The sequence below is a fragment of the Apteryx mantelli genome, chromosome 1, assembly GCF_036417845.1.
Source record: "Apteryx mantelli isolate bAptMan1 chromosome 1, bAptMan1.hap1, whole genome shotgun sequence".
In the NCBI taxonomy this organism is placed as follows: Eukaryota; Metazoa; Chordata; class Aves; order Apterygiformes; family Apterygidae; genus Apteryx; species Apteryx mantelli.
The window spans coordinates 65,775,960-65,792,694 of NC_089978.1; the positions used below are offsets into that span (position 1 = coordinate 65,775,960).

Sequence of the window (16,735 nt, forward strand, 5' to 3'; positions counted from 1 at the left end):
GAAACAAATAAGGAAAATGCATTATGTATGAAAAGTATAAGCCTTCAGGTATTCTCTGAGATGTCAACATTTCTGTTACCAATACGTTTGGATGACACACATTTAAATGGAATTTTTTCACATACCAGCAGTCTCAATAAAATAAGCATACATGTTACATCATGTGAAAATTAGTTTATGATATCAATCCATGGCAATACCTTGAATGAAATATATTTTAATATTTCAGTTTACTAGCTATCTGGAAGGTAGCATATATTTTATTTTAAGGTTTCATTATTTAATTTCCATGAAAGTGTAAATCTGGTAATACTGCTGTATTTCTTCTCCTAAATGAACCTGAGACAAAGTGTGTTGCCACAAACACTATTTATTTTCCTGTGCTATCCTTTTATTCCAACTCTTCCTATTGATCACATATACTTATGTACATACCCACAGATTACTTGTTCTTCTGGCTTTCTGGCATCTGGAGAACATCTTTTGTATCTGGTGCAAAAACCAGCTATAAAAAGAAGCAAAGCTTTCCATTTTGCTAACGGTTTTTGATACCACAGTCCTCAGACCATATCAGCTAGTTATTTGCCTTGTGCAGATAGTGGAGGATTTAATGATATTACTGTAAGATCTATGGAACTTATGAATCACAAAAATTCATTCTGATGTAAAAAGATTTGTTTAGCTGCTCCGTAAAGATGAGATGCTTCTGACCAAAAAAAGCTAGATATCTAGTCATCAAACTGTTTTAGTCTATGAAGAGACGTTCATTTTGAGAGCTGGATTCCTCCCACATATATCTCTCCACTGGATATGAGGAACACCTAAATGATTATCCTAGTAGAATTTTAAGTTCTTGACTGTTAAAGTCTATTAAATAAAGCCTATCCTGCATATCCATTACAACTGACTTCAGTCTTCATGTTATTTTTCAAACTAAAAAAGTGCTTCTACTGAAAATAGTTAGAGTGCACTGTATACAGAAACTTTTCCCCCTATTAACATCTCCCAATAAGACATTCTATTCACTGAGAAGTAACTGTCAGATTTTAAAGTCAGCTCTTTGATGTATCTGCTCAAATGTACCTTGCTGAATTGCTGAATGTACCTTGTGAGTCAGTGTGGTAAGCCCACTCCAATGGAATCAGCAAATTTACTTTTACCATATACAACAAATGGTGTTTTGGGTTTGAGGATTTCTACAAACTCAATTTTCAACTAAATGTGACCAAGGACAGAGTTCAACCTGGGTCTCTTGTGGTTTGAAGCTAGTACATTAACAGAGCCTACCATCTAAAAACCGTCTAAATTTACTTTTCACATGGAAAACATTTTACCTCTAAATATTTCATCAAGGCAGCACTAAGTATGAAAGATCAAAGTTCAAGAAGGATATACAATAAAAAATTGGAATCAATATTTTATGATCTAGGAAGCTACTGTATAATACTAAATTCTGTTACATATGAATAGTTCAATGATGAGTAGATGGAGTGGAAGTAACAAAGAAATATAGGTGAATATGTGTGGAGAGTTTTTACAATTCACCTTGCTGTGTACTGCTTGTGTTCAGTTCATTTCTAGGGTAGCAGCTGGAATAAATATTATCTTTTATTTAACTTCTGATGCAATGTAATAAGATGGCAACCAGCAGAGTGGACTGTGTTATGTAAAACTAGAAGTTGTCCTGGTCTTACGTTCTGATTTTTTATCACCTATTGCCTAATGCATATTAAGTTCTTGGAAGACTCCTCCCTTTCTCAAACTTTTTTTTTTTTTAGTAGTAGTATTTTATTTATAGGAGGTGATATGGTAAGTTTGTAAAAATTAAAGACTTTGTCTAGAGCAGACTTCTATAATGTTGTGTGATTTCCTTTATTTACATAAGTCATAACCTACCAACAACCTTAACTCAAAATAGGAAGTGAAATTGTGGGCCATTTTGAGGTCAAGGAAAGTTTTCTATAGAAATCAATATGTTTCTGTACCAGATCATCAGCCTTGGAGATAAAAGCATCTTTGCCAATAAAAGTGCAATACAGACAGACCCCCAACATGCGTCCCTCTTAACTGGAGGAGTAATTTCAAGGCCTGAGAACACTGATATCCTTTTTCTTCCTGACCCCTCTGTGGGAAAAGATCATCTAGAATTCCAGTGGAACGGATTCATGGTTTTGTGATGGACCGCTGGCTTATTGTGAACTGAATCAAGATCACCTTTCTTTCACACAGGCAACAAAACAATAATTAAATGGCAACAACTTTCATTACCTGTTGACCTAGCCTGGATATATCTGACCTTTTTTTTTTATGCAATAGTAGCATCTAGATGTTCAAGTAATGATCAGAATCACACAGTATGCAATTTCTTGCAAAATATTGTACATGTCATAAGAGAAATTTTCTGCTCCACAGAGCTTGTAGTCTAAATAAGCAAAACAGTAACAGTTGAAAACTGAGAAGTGATTTCTCCAAGGTCAAAAAGAGGTTGTCACTGAAGCTACATCTGTATTGCTAGACATGGATTTTTTTTGTTCCATATCAAATGAGACCTGAATGCAGATTAGCCATGATACACGCAAATGCACACACACACTCTTTTCTTCTGTTCACTCTGATTTCTGCAGAGAAACTTTAGCTTGCAAGTCAGATAGAAACTAAATAATCCTGTGTAGTTCCACCCCAGCACCCCACTCTAGGTGGGGATCTTAGATTTGAAACCAGACTTCACAAAACCCAGTTCAATGCCTTAATCACAAAAACACCCTCTCCAGCAGAATGTGCAAATGTTTTTCACTTTTCAACATATAAGGCATTCCTGGGAAAGAAGAGACAATTGCATGTTTACATATTTCATATTTAATATTTGTGGAGCAAGGACGGAATTTTGTTCTCCTCAGCCTGGATGAGTACTCAGACTGCTAGGTCATAGTGTTATTTCTCTTGATTTGATACAATTAATAAGCTATTCCATGCAATATGGAATAGTTTCAATTTCAGAACAAAAGATGGAATAATTCCCACCCTATCATCCATGCTGCATCCACTCACATTGGCAGAGTCACTATTCATATGGATAAGGGATATATGTGTGTGTATGTATGTATGTAAGGCACATATATATACAAGGGTACTGAGCAAATGAAATACGTTTTTTCCTTAACCTGAGAGAATTTGCTCACAGTCAGGCTGCTAAGATAAAGACTGAATGCCGTCTCTGCTTCATGTTTGTTGAGAAAAGGCTGGCATAGATACTTCATGAGCCTTTGAGTCTGAGCAAAGAAAGATGTGCAAACTTGCCACCAAGATTTAGGTGCCTAAGTCCTTAAAATAAAACTAAGAAGACCGTTCCTTTATTTAACTCACCAGCATATAGGCTTCAAAGTCTCCTCAGTTGTCACTGGAGTTTCAATACAAGTAGACCTGTATGGGCAGGTCAATACATGTTTCAGTGACCCAATCCTTTCCAGAACAGTTTAGCAACTTACATAGTAGCAACAGAAAAGGCATACAAACAACAGATTGCTAACAAAATATCAATACCATCAATGAGATGTTTGCCTTATATCTTTGGTGTGCATTAACTGCGTGAATCCTTCTTTACCTGTTTTCTGAGTGAGTTATTTACAAGGCAGGTAGCTTCACACATCAGTGAGTTTTTCCATGATCTCCAGTTTAAGCACTGGAAGTCAGAGGAAAATAGTTGTGACTGACAGATGCAGATATTTAGATGTACCTAGTTCAGACTAAAGCTTGCCAAATACTCTTTATTAAAATTGGCTCAGACTTGGAAAATAACAAGATTTATTGTGTATGTATAGGGAGTACTATCCTGACAAAGGCAGGTATGTTTTGGATAGCTAGTAAATAATTTCCCTCTGTCAGCTGATTAGAGTAAGCTACTATTGTGCAGCTAACATCTCAACAGTGGATTGCAAATTAAATTCCCACTGGGATTTCTGAGATGAAATCCTAGTTCCTTATCCTCTAAGCCACACAGCTTTTCCTCTTAAGCAACATAATAAAGATAATATTCATATCTGCATCTCATTATTCCTACATTATATTGATGCAATATAATAGTTTTACTTTCTTTGTGTCAAAAGCTAACAACTTACAAAACATGAGCAATAAAAAAAGCTGTATTGTCACCTTTTGTCTTCTTTTACCTGAGAAAGCTAGAGAAATGAATGCATGAGACATTGCACTTCCATAACATCTTTCAGGTAAGATTCTCAAAGCATTAAAACTTTAATGAATTAAGCTTCACAACACTTCTCTGAGAGAGATTAATACCTGTTTATATAATTGCCTTAATTGACAGGGAATGAGGATGACTTTCTATGACTAATTTTCAGATTAGATCTCTAAACATAGGAAAGTCATCAATGTGATTCACCATGGATTACTTACAGCTCTCGATCCGAATCTCAGTTTTCTTGCACTAGGTCAAGAAAAGTGGGAAAAAGCCAAAGCACTGCTAGTAACAGTTTAGTGCTGCAGTGAGTCATGAACAAGGTCCATACTTGGCTAGCTGTAGATGGCCTATACAGAAAATAGCAAAGGAGAAGATAAAACTCCTGGAAATACAGTTGCAATACAGGCCAGAGAGTCCTGTGCTAGGTGATTTTTTTTCTGGGGAAATAATTGTGGTTTGCATTACTGCAGCAGGAAATGGGGATAGAAGAGGCTAGCGAAATGCTTCTTACACTCCATTCCTGTTCATTAAGTGTTTATGAACTTTTTACCATCTGAAAGATATCCCCTTAATCTGTAATCTTCTCTCCATCTATAAGTCTGCTGTTTTCTGGATAATTTCTCATAAAAGAGATCTATTGTTTTAGGATAAACACAATACATCAAGCATAATTCTCCATTTCTTTTACAGAATTTTTGAAAAGTATATTTTTCTGCTGAAGAGATTTTTGGATTTCTATCATGAAAAAAATTTTTCACTGTACCATTTCCCTTCCTTGAGGTTGAGGTTGACTTCACTGTTTGTTCTTACAGCCTAAAATCACATAGTGTGTTATTTGCTTTGGTTTTCTGTTGTGACATGATAAAGAAGCTTTGTATATGAATACCAAAGACAATTTTTTACCAGAAGATTATTAGAAAAGCACAAATCAAGATTAATTTATATTTCAGGTGAAAAATGAATTCATATTGTCCTAAACCTTTATATATTTATATTACATTTTAAGTATTTTTAATGAAAATAAAAACAAATCTTAGCACCCCCCACACACACCCAAAGGAATAGAGGATGGAGGAGGCTGTGCAGCCCCAGGATCACGCAGGAAATACTACTGCACTTTTGACCTGGTCTTATGCTGTAAGTAGCTACAGTTGTCAGAAAAGGATCCTGGAGACCTTTGGCTTGACCCAGTGCAGGTGCTTTCATGTTCATACCTAACCACTACTTATCAGAAAGGAAGCTGAGGAGAGTTAGCTGCACAGATTTTTGTTTTGTTGTTCTCTTTTACATAGTCCATTTCTGAGATCTTCAGGCACTCCTTTTATAAGCTAATTTCCTTTTTGTTTAGATCTTCTTGGGTTTGAATTGCTTTATGTCCCCTTCATCCTGTCTGCGACAGGAGCACAACCAGAGTTCTAGTAACATCCCACCTGTAATAGTGATTTCAGGCCTTCAGGTAGAGATTTAGATGGAGTTTTTTGTCTGTTTTGTTTTGTTTTGTTTTACTGAAAATAGTAACAAGGAGAAGCTTTGGCTTTTTTTTGACATAAGTAAGTCCCCCAGTGGCCGCTTGCACAGTGGTCAGTGTGTCATATAGAGGAATGTCTGCCAAATAACCAAAGATGTGCTTGTGTCTGCTATAAACAAAGAAAGCTGGTTCTAAACTTGCCAGCTCAGGTATCCAAGAGCAGTGCAGTTGCGACTGCACAAAATTCAGCCCCTCAGTGGTTACCCCAAGTTCTTGGTAGAACTTTTGCAGCTCATCATATGAAATTATAAAGACCTATGTGTGTCTATAAGGATGGAGAAGCAAGAGAAAACAGCTGGACAGAGGCTGGGAAAAAGATGTGGTCCTAAAAACAAGGGTGCTCCAACCCTCATGCTCTCTCCTCACAGCTGCACTGTATCAGTAAGAGCAGGTGATTTGGGGCATCCACCTTCTGCCTTGGCCCACCAGTGAATGAGAGAATAAAGAAGCCTTAAAAAGCTCAGCGCTATTTTGGCTGGAGTTTTGACTTTATTTTAAAATGAGTATCCTCTGTGCAGTGCAACTTTTTAAAGGAAAAACACATTAAAAAGATTTTTATCCCTGAAGCTCAATGTTACATTATTTATTTTAGCTCTGTTCTTCTAGTTTTACTTAAGGGCTGATTCCGGTATAATGATGCTGACATATTAGCAGTATGTAGTGAGAGTTTTTAGCCGCAAGTTGCCTACATTTGTGCACAGTATAGATGCTTATCACACTGCCTCTGTGATAGCCATATGTTCCTGCTTTGAGGTACATGGACATGTCATTGACCATCACTCTGTCCCTTCAATATGAATGTAAAGACAAGCTAAAGAAACATCTGTAAAGTCAATTCTTATTTGGAAAACTGACTTTCAAAACTGGGAATGTTGTCTGTGGGGTTTTCCTGAGTACATATACCTGATTGATGGGATGGATTGCAGTACAGGTGATCCAAACATATTCCCTAGATTATCCCTAGAATCCACACAAACAGTTCAGCCCAATCCAGCCACTTTGTTCTAAGACTTCTGTGTTGAAGTCAGTGCCAGAGGTGGTATGACAGAGATCCTTAAAAATCTCTGTAGAACTATTCTGTGGGAAAAGTAAATAGACCTGATGTGATGCTGTTGGCAGTAGCAAATCCCTGTCTGTTTGTTTGGGGTTTTTTGTTTGTTTATTTTCACAATATTTGCAACTGTGTTTGAGGGGGAGGAAGGTTGAGGCAGTGTCTCATCACATAATTCCTTCCAACAGCAGCTGAAGCCCAGCAGTAATGGCTGTTCTGTTACTGAGATACCACACACAAAAGTAAACAAACTTAAATGCCTGTCTTCAAAAAGAACTGTTACATCCATATTAGTTAGAAGAAAACAGTTTAAAAAAGGGAAGCTGTGTTTCTCACCAAATTGCCTACTCCTTTTCCAGCACACCAGCAGTTTATTAACCACACAAACACAAGAAATAACAGACTCCTTGGTCAGCCATTTAAGCATAACAGTAAACAGAACTATTACAGAGTAAAATCAGCTGCTTTTTCCATATTAGACATGAAAAGCTGGGGGAATGTAGGGGGACAGATGCTTCTCCTAAGGGAAGAAATTGTCCTAAGCAATGCTGTCTTCCTTCTTCCCCTTCGTGGTTAGTAGTGGCCTCAGAAAGCTCTGCAGAGATCTGTTCCTAGATAAGCTGGGGTGAATGAAACCCCCATTCTCTGAAACATCGTACCTGCTGCATTAAAAAGTTGTTCCATGGGTGTGCTTAAATACTGTTAAGCAGGAGAAATAGTAGTCTATATTCTTCATAAGTTACAATATTTAAGAGGGCTGCCTTCTCCACTTCAGCAACATTCTTCTTCTCAAGTTAGGAACCACTCTATTTCAAACAATACAAGGTCCTCCAGACAGTGAAAAGAGGCACTTGTACTATCTCCTGCACCAAGTCTGAAAGTTTGCATGACCCTGAGACATCTCTAACATTATTTCTAGGAAGGAATAAAAGTTTGTAGATTACTATGCAACTGACGAATGAAAATTAAGAGTGCTGTTTTCCCACCAACACAAGCCCATCAGAGAAGGAAGCAGAAGAAACCTTTCTGAACATTTTCAGGTCCAGGTGTATACTTTCCATAGCTGTAAAGTCATTTGCAAAAGAGGGATTGAGCTGATGGTTCCTAAGGGCTGGACCAGACCTTCAAGTTAATGCACTTGCTCCAGCAACTTCCTTCTCTCTACCAGCCTTCCCTTCCGAACTCTGATGATGAGTGTCACCTTAATATTCTTCAGAGATATATAACATTCTTCAGAGAAGCTCTTTACCTCCAGCAGAGTGAGTTTTGTCAATTTAAATTCCTCATGGCCTTCCTCTCCTCTCTTTGCTTCCTGGTGTTCATGCAGCACTTCCACAAATGCCTCTTCCCAGAGCAAAGCAGACCACTGTCTGTTTCCCTTGTGCCATATTTACTTGCTCCATTTAAGAACGCAGTTTCTGGAGTGGCTTGTAACACAGTCTGATAGCTCCACTTACACAGCTCTGAGAGAGAGGGTGCTGGAAGCAATGATACAAATTCATTGTTGCTTATCCCAAGAGCATCACTGGGGGGAAAACGTCTTAGACAATGGCTACTCTACAGGCAGGCTTTACGAGGTGAAATAAATCAATGAATAATTATTGTTTCTGACAGCAGTGGCAGCCAGCAGCAGAGCTATGAGGGTGGGACAGACAGTGCACGCTAATAGGCTGGGGGAATCCTGTCTTGACAGTCTTCATCCTGCTCCATTTCTTTCAGCAAATAAGATGCATCTGTTTGCCTCCAGCTCTCAGCAGACAAAGTAAACAGTCATGCTACAGCAGGTCACAGTGCAACTTCATGTGGGTAAACTGAACTAATCTGAAGCAATATGCATTCATCTAGCAAAAGGACACCCAAGGCAACATGTGCTGAGGGTAGCTAGCAAACTACACTGACAAGGAATTTCTGAGCAGGAAGTCGGGGCAAAACAGGAAATGCCAAGTGAAACTGTCAAGGTGCAACAAAACAGCAGTAAACACTGGAACCAAAATAAAATGACCTGTTCTGATTTAACCTTCCTCTTCCTTTCCCTCATCAGAAAATATCTGCATAATTTGTGCTGTCATCATCATTTTTTTTCTCAGTTCACCGTGTCCAACTACCACAGTAAATGTAGCAAACATTCAGGGTTGGCCAGTGGGATTCTGTATATTCCTGACTCTCCCGAGAGAGAATGAGGGCACAGATCACAAATCCCTTCTGTCTACAAGGTCTTTTATTCCATATGCCAGCTAATAGGATCCATCAGTTCTCTCATATTCATGTGTCCTGTGACAAGCTGCTTGATTTGAAATTTTCATTTTGCTGGACACCAGCCATAGGTTTCAAGAAAATCAAACTATTCAGCTTTTAGATTCCATGATAGCCCAGCTACAAAATGCTTCTCCTCCAGTAACACATTAATTTCTCTACTGGAATTTAAGTATTTTCTAGAATTTACAGTTACTTTTGCAACTTATAAAGTGCCAATAGCTCTGGATTTTGATAGCAATACATGAAAGTCATATATTGATTTTTGGTTACAGAAAGTCGTATTTTTCATGGATGAAAAAAAAAGTTTGACATTATCCTGGCTTTATTATAAGAAGGACTATTCCCACCTTTTTCATGTAGTTTTTTTTCAGAAGTGTGTTTTATGTTTTTATAGTGTTGGTTCCTTTGTGGCAAAGCTTTTAAGCTTTTTGTACAGTATTTGTGGTTTCTGGTTTATGGAGTTGATGTTTTGTGGAGTAGGACAGAGATTGTTTCCTAGTTTAGAACCTAGATAAATCCTGCCTAGCTTCTGGTGCTGAAATTCCTCAGTTGGGGATACACTCAGCTTAAGTTCTCTGTTTAATTAATGAAAAGGAATGTGTGCCTTAAGAGAGTGGTCCAGATACAAGACAATCAGATCACGAGGTGTATATTACTTTTCATTAACACTAGAGGAAAGCCAGGGTGACTTGCTCTCCCCCATATTGTTATGTAATACCAGTCAGGATGAAACTCTTACGTGGCAGCTTCAGTAGAGACTGAATAGCACTTCAGTGCCCTACTAGTCCCACCCAGTCTGAGGTTCCTTTTCTTACTTTGTTTTTTCTTTCTTTCCTGAGATGGACTTAATATTGGTCACTTTCTCCTTTGATGCAGATTTTCTTTTCCTTTCTAATAGTGGCAACTAATGCTGCCAAGGCGAATGGCTATGTCTATATTAGTAAATGAGCAAGTGCCAGGGAATGTCCTGGGTAATGTCCTGGGTATTGCAGCTCAATCATCTGAGCAGTTAAAGTGTTAGATCAGGCCCTGGCATGGTTTTGGGCCAGGCAGACTAGCTCCCTTCCAGACAGATCCTGGGCATGGTTCAGGAAATGGCGCAGGCCAGGGACTATTCCCAGGAGACAATTTGGAGGCAGGCTCTCTGCTGCAGAGAGCAAGAAAGTTTAATAGTACAGCCATGGGTCTCTCTAATCATTTGCCTCAGGGCCAGGGAACAGTTGTAAGCACATTTAAATTATTAGGATAGACAAAGCAAGAGGCGCTCTAGATTTGCCCTATATTATGAATCCCTTAGTGCACTGGCAGTGCTGTACAAAGCATCCAAGGTAAGCATGAATCTGATCCAAAACCTACTGAATGCAGTGGAGGCCTTCTGTTGTTATTATCACTCAGACTTTAAATGAGTGCTAAATGCTAAAAGGAGAGTATTTGAAAAAAGAACATATGGGGAAAGATGTAAGTAATGGGTACGCTTGCTTTTAAAGAGAGGAGAGCAAAAAAAGGCATTGACAGGAAAGAAAAATACAATCCAACTAGGTCAGTTACTATTGGACTTTTAATAACGTTCTTTATTTTCATGTCTTGCTGCACAAAGAGTCTATGGAGAGTCCACCTAAATGCTGGTATCAATCAGTCCATGATTGATCAATTAATTTATACTTTGCTTTTGACTTTATTAAAAAGCTAAATATATAATTTCTTTTTAAAAAACTAATAAATAGTTTCTCATACTGTTTCAGTACTGGACTTTAATCTGTCACCTGAATAGAGCCAATATTAGTTCATTTTGTAATTTAATGATAACAGCATTAATTCAGCCTAAATCCTATTTAAAAAATAACTAGGGTGTTTGGAATGGTGTTTCTATATTTTATGTTTGAGGAAAAAAAGGAGCTTTATAATAGGGTGTTTGGAATTAAAAGAAGTCAAGTTGCTCTTTTGACAAAGAAGTTAGATCATTTAGACTTTCAATGTGTTGGATTTCTTTTAAGAGAGGGATAATGATTCAAAATGTAAAGCAGAAAATAAAAAACAGATTTATTAAATCATTTCTGTGATTGCATACTCTGATTTTTCTTTCCAAAATAAGCAAAACTTCAGCACACCCTGTGCCTTATGACTTTGTCATCAGTTCTAAACTCGGTCTCTTCCAGGAACTTTTGAGAATAACATGCAAATGGGGATTTCATAAGCTGCCTCTATTGCATGCCTTCTCCTTTACAATTTACAAGTACTGTTAACGTCTTTAATTATGAGTTTATTGGAATACAGAGCTTGCTTGCAGGAAATAGTTGTTACATTTTGTTTTGTCATACTCTGATTAGAAGTGCTATACTAGTACCTGAGATTACTTTCAGCTATTAACTATGCTACAACTGAGGGGCAAGTTATGCCCCTATTTACAATCCATACATCCTCACTAACTGCAAATAGAAGTTAGAGCAGAATTTGACTAAGTCAGAGATAACTTTTGGTAATGTCAGTTTACCAAATAATATCCCAAGCAATGTTCACAGTTGCAAATAGTCAGTAGGTGTTCACTTGAAGCTTGTATTTCTTTTATAATCATGAACTCCCACCATGCTCTTAAAGCTGATACCTCTCTGTAGCTAGTCTCTCACAAGTGGGCATGGATGACTCTACAAATAACTTTTATTACTAGTTGGCAACTGTGAAGACATTGCTACTAAAAAAAAGTTGAAACTTCTGGTAAATAATCCATCTGATTAGAACAGCAGAATGCAAGTCTGAACAAAGAACTAACATTCAGCAGATTGGTGAAGATGTGGCAACTATAGAAACCATAGCTTTTTTCTTTTCCTCTCTCCTTAACCATTTGTGACTATTCCAGAAAATAGATAAGGAATGAGGGAATGGTGCCTATTTCTATCTGCAAAGATTCATGGCAGCAGGGGGAATTTGGAAATATAGAGAAAAATCCAAGCTTTTATATCAGATGATCAAAAAGACATGAGGCTGAAATAAATTTCAGACCAATAATTGATGGATAAAATTAGAACCATTGGGAATTTTCTCATAAGCCTTTAATGTTACCAGACTGCTTCCCTATATTTTATATAATTGCCCACAGTATTCATGTCTAAGATAACACCGTGCAGTGCTACATTATGTGGAATAAAGATACTATGATAAAAAGTCAAGGGACACATTTGTTATGCTCAGATATTTTTGAGGTAATGGGGAGGGAGCACAGAGAGGGCTACTCCCGGTCAGAAAGTGAAGGCAGGGCCTTTTGAAATGTTACAGCCTATTGAAAAAAAAACAAATGTGAAGTTCTGCACCTGGGAAAAAAATAATCACTTGCAACAATGCAGGTTGGGGTCAGCCTGGCTGGGGAGCAGCTCTGCAGAAAATGCCCTGGGGGACAGCGAGCTGGACAGCAGAGACGACCAGGGGCATCCAGGGTGGTGTTAATGGGAGCACAGCCAGAAGATCGAGGACAGTGACTATCCCCCCTGCTCAGTGCTCATTAGACAACATGTAGAGTACTGCATCCAGTTTTGGGGGCTCCCAATACAATAAAGACATCAATAAATTGGAGTGAGTTCAGCAGAGGGCACCCCAGATGGTTGAGGGCTGAAGCGCTTGCCCCATGAGCAGAGGCTGAAGGAGCAGGGCTTGTTCAGCCTGGGGCAGAGGCAGCTTTGAAGCACCCCACAGATGCCTTCCTGCACCCTTGAGGAGGACAGCGAGAGGATGGAGTCAGGTCTTCACAGCGATGCGTGACAGGAGGACAAGATACAGGGGGCTTGAATGGAAACAAGAGAGGTTCAGGCTGTATGTTGAAACTTTCTCACCAGGAGGACAGTCAATCAGTGGGCCAGAGAGCACAGAGGAGCTGTGCACGCCCCATCCCTGGAGGTTTTCAAGACCCAACTGGACAAAGCCCTGAGCAACCTGGTCTGATCTCACAGCTGACCTTGGTTTGAGCAGGGGTTTGCATTGGAGACCTCCCAAAGTCCCTTCCGACCTGGATTATCCTATGACACTACGTAAGGTTGACAGTATCAGCCCAGTACACTGGTTATACCTGACTAAAGCTTCCTCTTGTTATGCTATTTATAGAAGAAATATTCTTAAGAAACACACCCATTTTACACAAAGTTCAAAATAAATAAATAGTAGTTGTTGGCTAGGGATATACTCTGGCTGCTTCAGGGTCCTTTTATAAGTTAGCCAACATATGGAGGTATGCTTTATTCATAGCCTCATGGCTGCTCCAAAGAGGAGCTGAAAATGTCTCTATGCAGAAAATTAGTACAAGTACCTTTGTATAATCCAGATTATTTTGAAGCAAAATATAGACTTATTTTCCACCACCTAGATTATGCTAAGGATAAAAGACACTACAAAGTGTATCTTCTCTTTAGGAAATAAAGGTATGCATTGCTTACAGTGACTGAATGGAGCAAATGGGATAAAAAATCTGTATCTAAACAGCTTTCCCAAAGGATATGCCACCTCTCTGTCCAGTATTTGTTTCTGCCAATTTATGATGATGTTTTAGCTGGATAGTAACTGTCCACAACTCTTTGTAGTATTGCTTATTACAGATATAAAGGAAAAAAGGTAACCTTTTTCCCTTCATGAATGCCAAAAAAAGATATCAATGTACCTATGAAACAAAAGATATTTGCAAAGTAGGGATGCAAGAAAATGTCTTTCTGCTTGCATGTTCTCAAATGAATTGCAGATGTCAGGCAAATCAATAAATCTTTTGGATATCAAGAAAAATAAGGATCCCAGCCACTTCCCCAGAGACTCTTGATGTAAAAGGTAGCACAGTAATTATGTAGGTGGATTATGATCTATAGGCAAGTGCACTGACTATTAACATCTAAAAGTGACATTTCCTTTTCAGACAAATTTAATATGAGCTGCAAAGATGCATTTTGCAGTCAAGTTGCTTGTACGAAAGCTAAATCAGGCATGCTCTTATAATTGTACTGTATGCATTTTCCATCTCAGACTCTGGGTTCTACCTCCCTTCCCAAATCAGTTACTGCGGGTAGAGCTGGCCTAATTTTTTCAGTGCATAGCACATTTGCCTAAATATGCAGTTTATGAAACAGTGCAACTGAAACACTCGAACCGAATCTGGCATAAAATAATGATCAGGGAATGAGGGCAAGGGAGAGAGAGAAAAAAAACATTGAAATGCTATATATTCTGACAGCTTGGAAATGAACTTTTTGACTTTTCAAGACAGCTCTTTGGTTGTAGAATGAAATGTTAAATAACATTTCAAGTCAATCAAAATTTCCATTTTCTTAGTTCATTCTAAAAATTTTCATTCTTTGTGACCCATTTTTTCAGTTCAGGCATGAAACTGAAAGATAAATCAACCATCCATTCAACATTAAGTTTGAAGACCTGCAGGCAAAGTGTCATACCTGGTGAAGAAATGTTTTTCACAGAATTACAGAATGGTTGAGGTTGGAAGGGACCTCTGGAGATCATCTAGTCCAACCTCCCTGCTCAAGCAGGGTCACCTAGAGCACATTGCACAGGATCGTGTCCAGGCGGGTTTTGAATATCTCCAGAGAAGGAGACTCCACAACCTCTCTGGGCAACCTGTGCCAGTGCTCTGTCACCCTCACAGTGAAGAAGCTTTTTCTCATGTTCAGATGGAACTTCCTGTGTTTCAGTTTGTGTCCGTTGCCTCGCGTCCTGTCGCTCGGCACCGCTGAAAAGAGTCTGGCTCCATCCTCTTGACACCCTCCCTTCAGATACTTGTACACATTGATAAGATCTCCTCTCAGCCTTCTCTTCTCCAGGCTAAACAGGCCCAGCTCTCTCAGCCTTTCCTCATAGGAGAGATGCTCCAGTCCCCTAATCATCTTTGTAGCCTTTCGCTGGACTTGCTCCAGTACCTCCATGTCTCTCTTCTGTTGGGGAGCCCAGAACTGGAGACAGTACTTCAGATGTGGCCTCACCAGGGCTGAGGAGAGGGGGAGAATCACCTCCCTCGGCCTGCTAGCCATGCTCTGCCTAATGCAACCCACAAATTGGCCTTCTTGGCCACAAGGACACATTGCTGGCTCATGGGCAACTTGTTGTCTCCCAGGTCCTTCTCCGCAGAGCTGCTTTCCAGCAGGTCAGTCCCCAACCTGTACTGGTGCATAGGGTTATATATGGGGTACATAGGGAGCTAGGTGTGGGACCCTGCACTCTCCTTTGCTGAACTTCATGAGGTTCCTCTCCGCCCACCTCTCCAGCCTGTCCAGGTCTCTCTGAATGGCAGCACAGCCCTCTGGCGTATCAGCCACTCCTCCCAGTTTTGTATCGTCGGCAAACTTGCTGAGGGTGCTCTCTGTCCCTTCATCCAGGTCACTGATGAAGAAGTTGAACAAGACTGGACCCAGGACTGACCCCTGGGGGACACCGCTAGCTACAGGCCTCCAACTAGACTCTGCGCCGCTGATCACAACCCTCTGAGCTCTGCCATTCAGCCAGTTCTCAATCCACCTCACTGTCCACTCATCTAACCCACCCTTCCTGAGCTTGTCAGTGTAATAGAAAATAAGGTTTGGCATTTATATAACAGGGGGATGGATGCAAGGAGAACGGTGATAAGCCATAAACCTATGTGGAGCAGAAAAAGAACAACAGACAGCTGCCATCTGTGGAAAAGATGAGCTTGTCTATGAGGATGTTATGGGAGACAGTGTCAAAAGCCTTGCTGAAGTCAAGGTAGACAACATCCACTGCTCTCCCCTCTTCTACCCAGCCAGTCATTCCATCACAGAAGGCTATCAGATTGGTTAGGCATGATTTCCCCTTGGTGAAGCCATGCTGACTACTCCTGATCACTTTCTTGTCCTCCACATGCTTGGAGATGGCCTCCAGGATGAGCTGCTCCATCACCTTTCCAGGGATGGAGGTGAGGCTGCCTGGCCTGTAGTTCCCTGGTTCCTCCCTCTTGCCCTTTTGGAAGACTGGGGTGACATTGGCTTTCTTCCAGTCTTCAGGCACCTCTCCTGTTCTCCATGACCTTTCAAAGATGATGGAGAGTGGCCTATCAATGACATCCGCCAGCTCCCTCAGCACTCGTGGGTGCATCCCATCGGGGCCCATGGATTTGTGGGTGTCAAGTTTGCTTAAATGATCTCTAACCCACTCCTCCTCCACCAAGGGAAAGTCTTCCTTTCTCCAGACTTTCTCTCTTGCCTCCAGGGTCTGGGATTCCTGAGGGCTGGCCTGAGCAGTAAAGACTGAAGTAAAGGCGGCATTCAGTAACTCTGCCTTCTCTGCATCCCTCGTCACCAAGGCACCCACCCCATTCAGCAAAGGGCCCACATTTTCCCTAGTCTTCCTCTTGCTACTGATGTATTTGAAGAAGCCCTTCTTGTTGTCCTTGACATCTCTAGCCAGATTTAATTCCAAACGGGCCTTAGCCTTCCTTGTCACATCCCTGCATACTCTGACAACATTCCTATATTCCCCCCAAGTGGCCTGTCCCCCTTTCCACTTTCTGTATACTTCCTTCTTCTGGTTGAGTTTTGCCAGGAGCTCCTTGCTCATCCATGCAGGTTTCCTGACCCCTTTTCTTGACTTCCCGGTCCTTGGGATGCACTGATCTTGAGCTTGGAGGACGTGATCCTTGAATATTAACCGGCTCTCTTGGACCCCTCTTCCTTCTAGGGCCCTATCCCATGGGATTCTTCCAAGAAGGTCCCTG

At 40.1% G+C, this 16,735-nt stretch overlaps 1 protein-coding gene across 1 annotated transcript in view; it reads left to right on the forward strand.

Annotated features, from left to right (window-relative positions):
* The window catches only part of MYO16 (myosin XVI), a 396,474-nt gene that overhangs the window by 350,254 nt on the left and 29,485 nt on the right, over positions 1-16,735 (forward strand). The window lies entirely within an intron of this gene.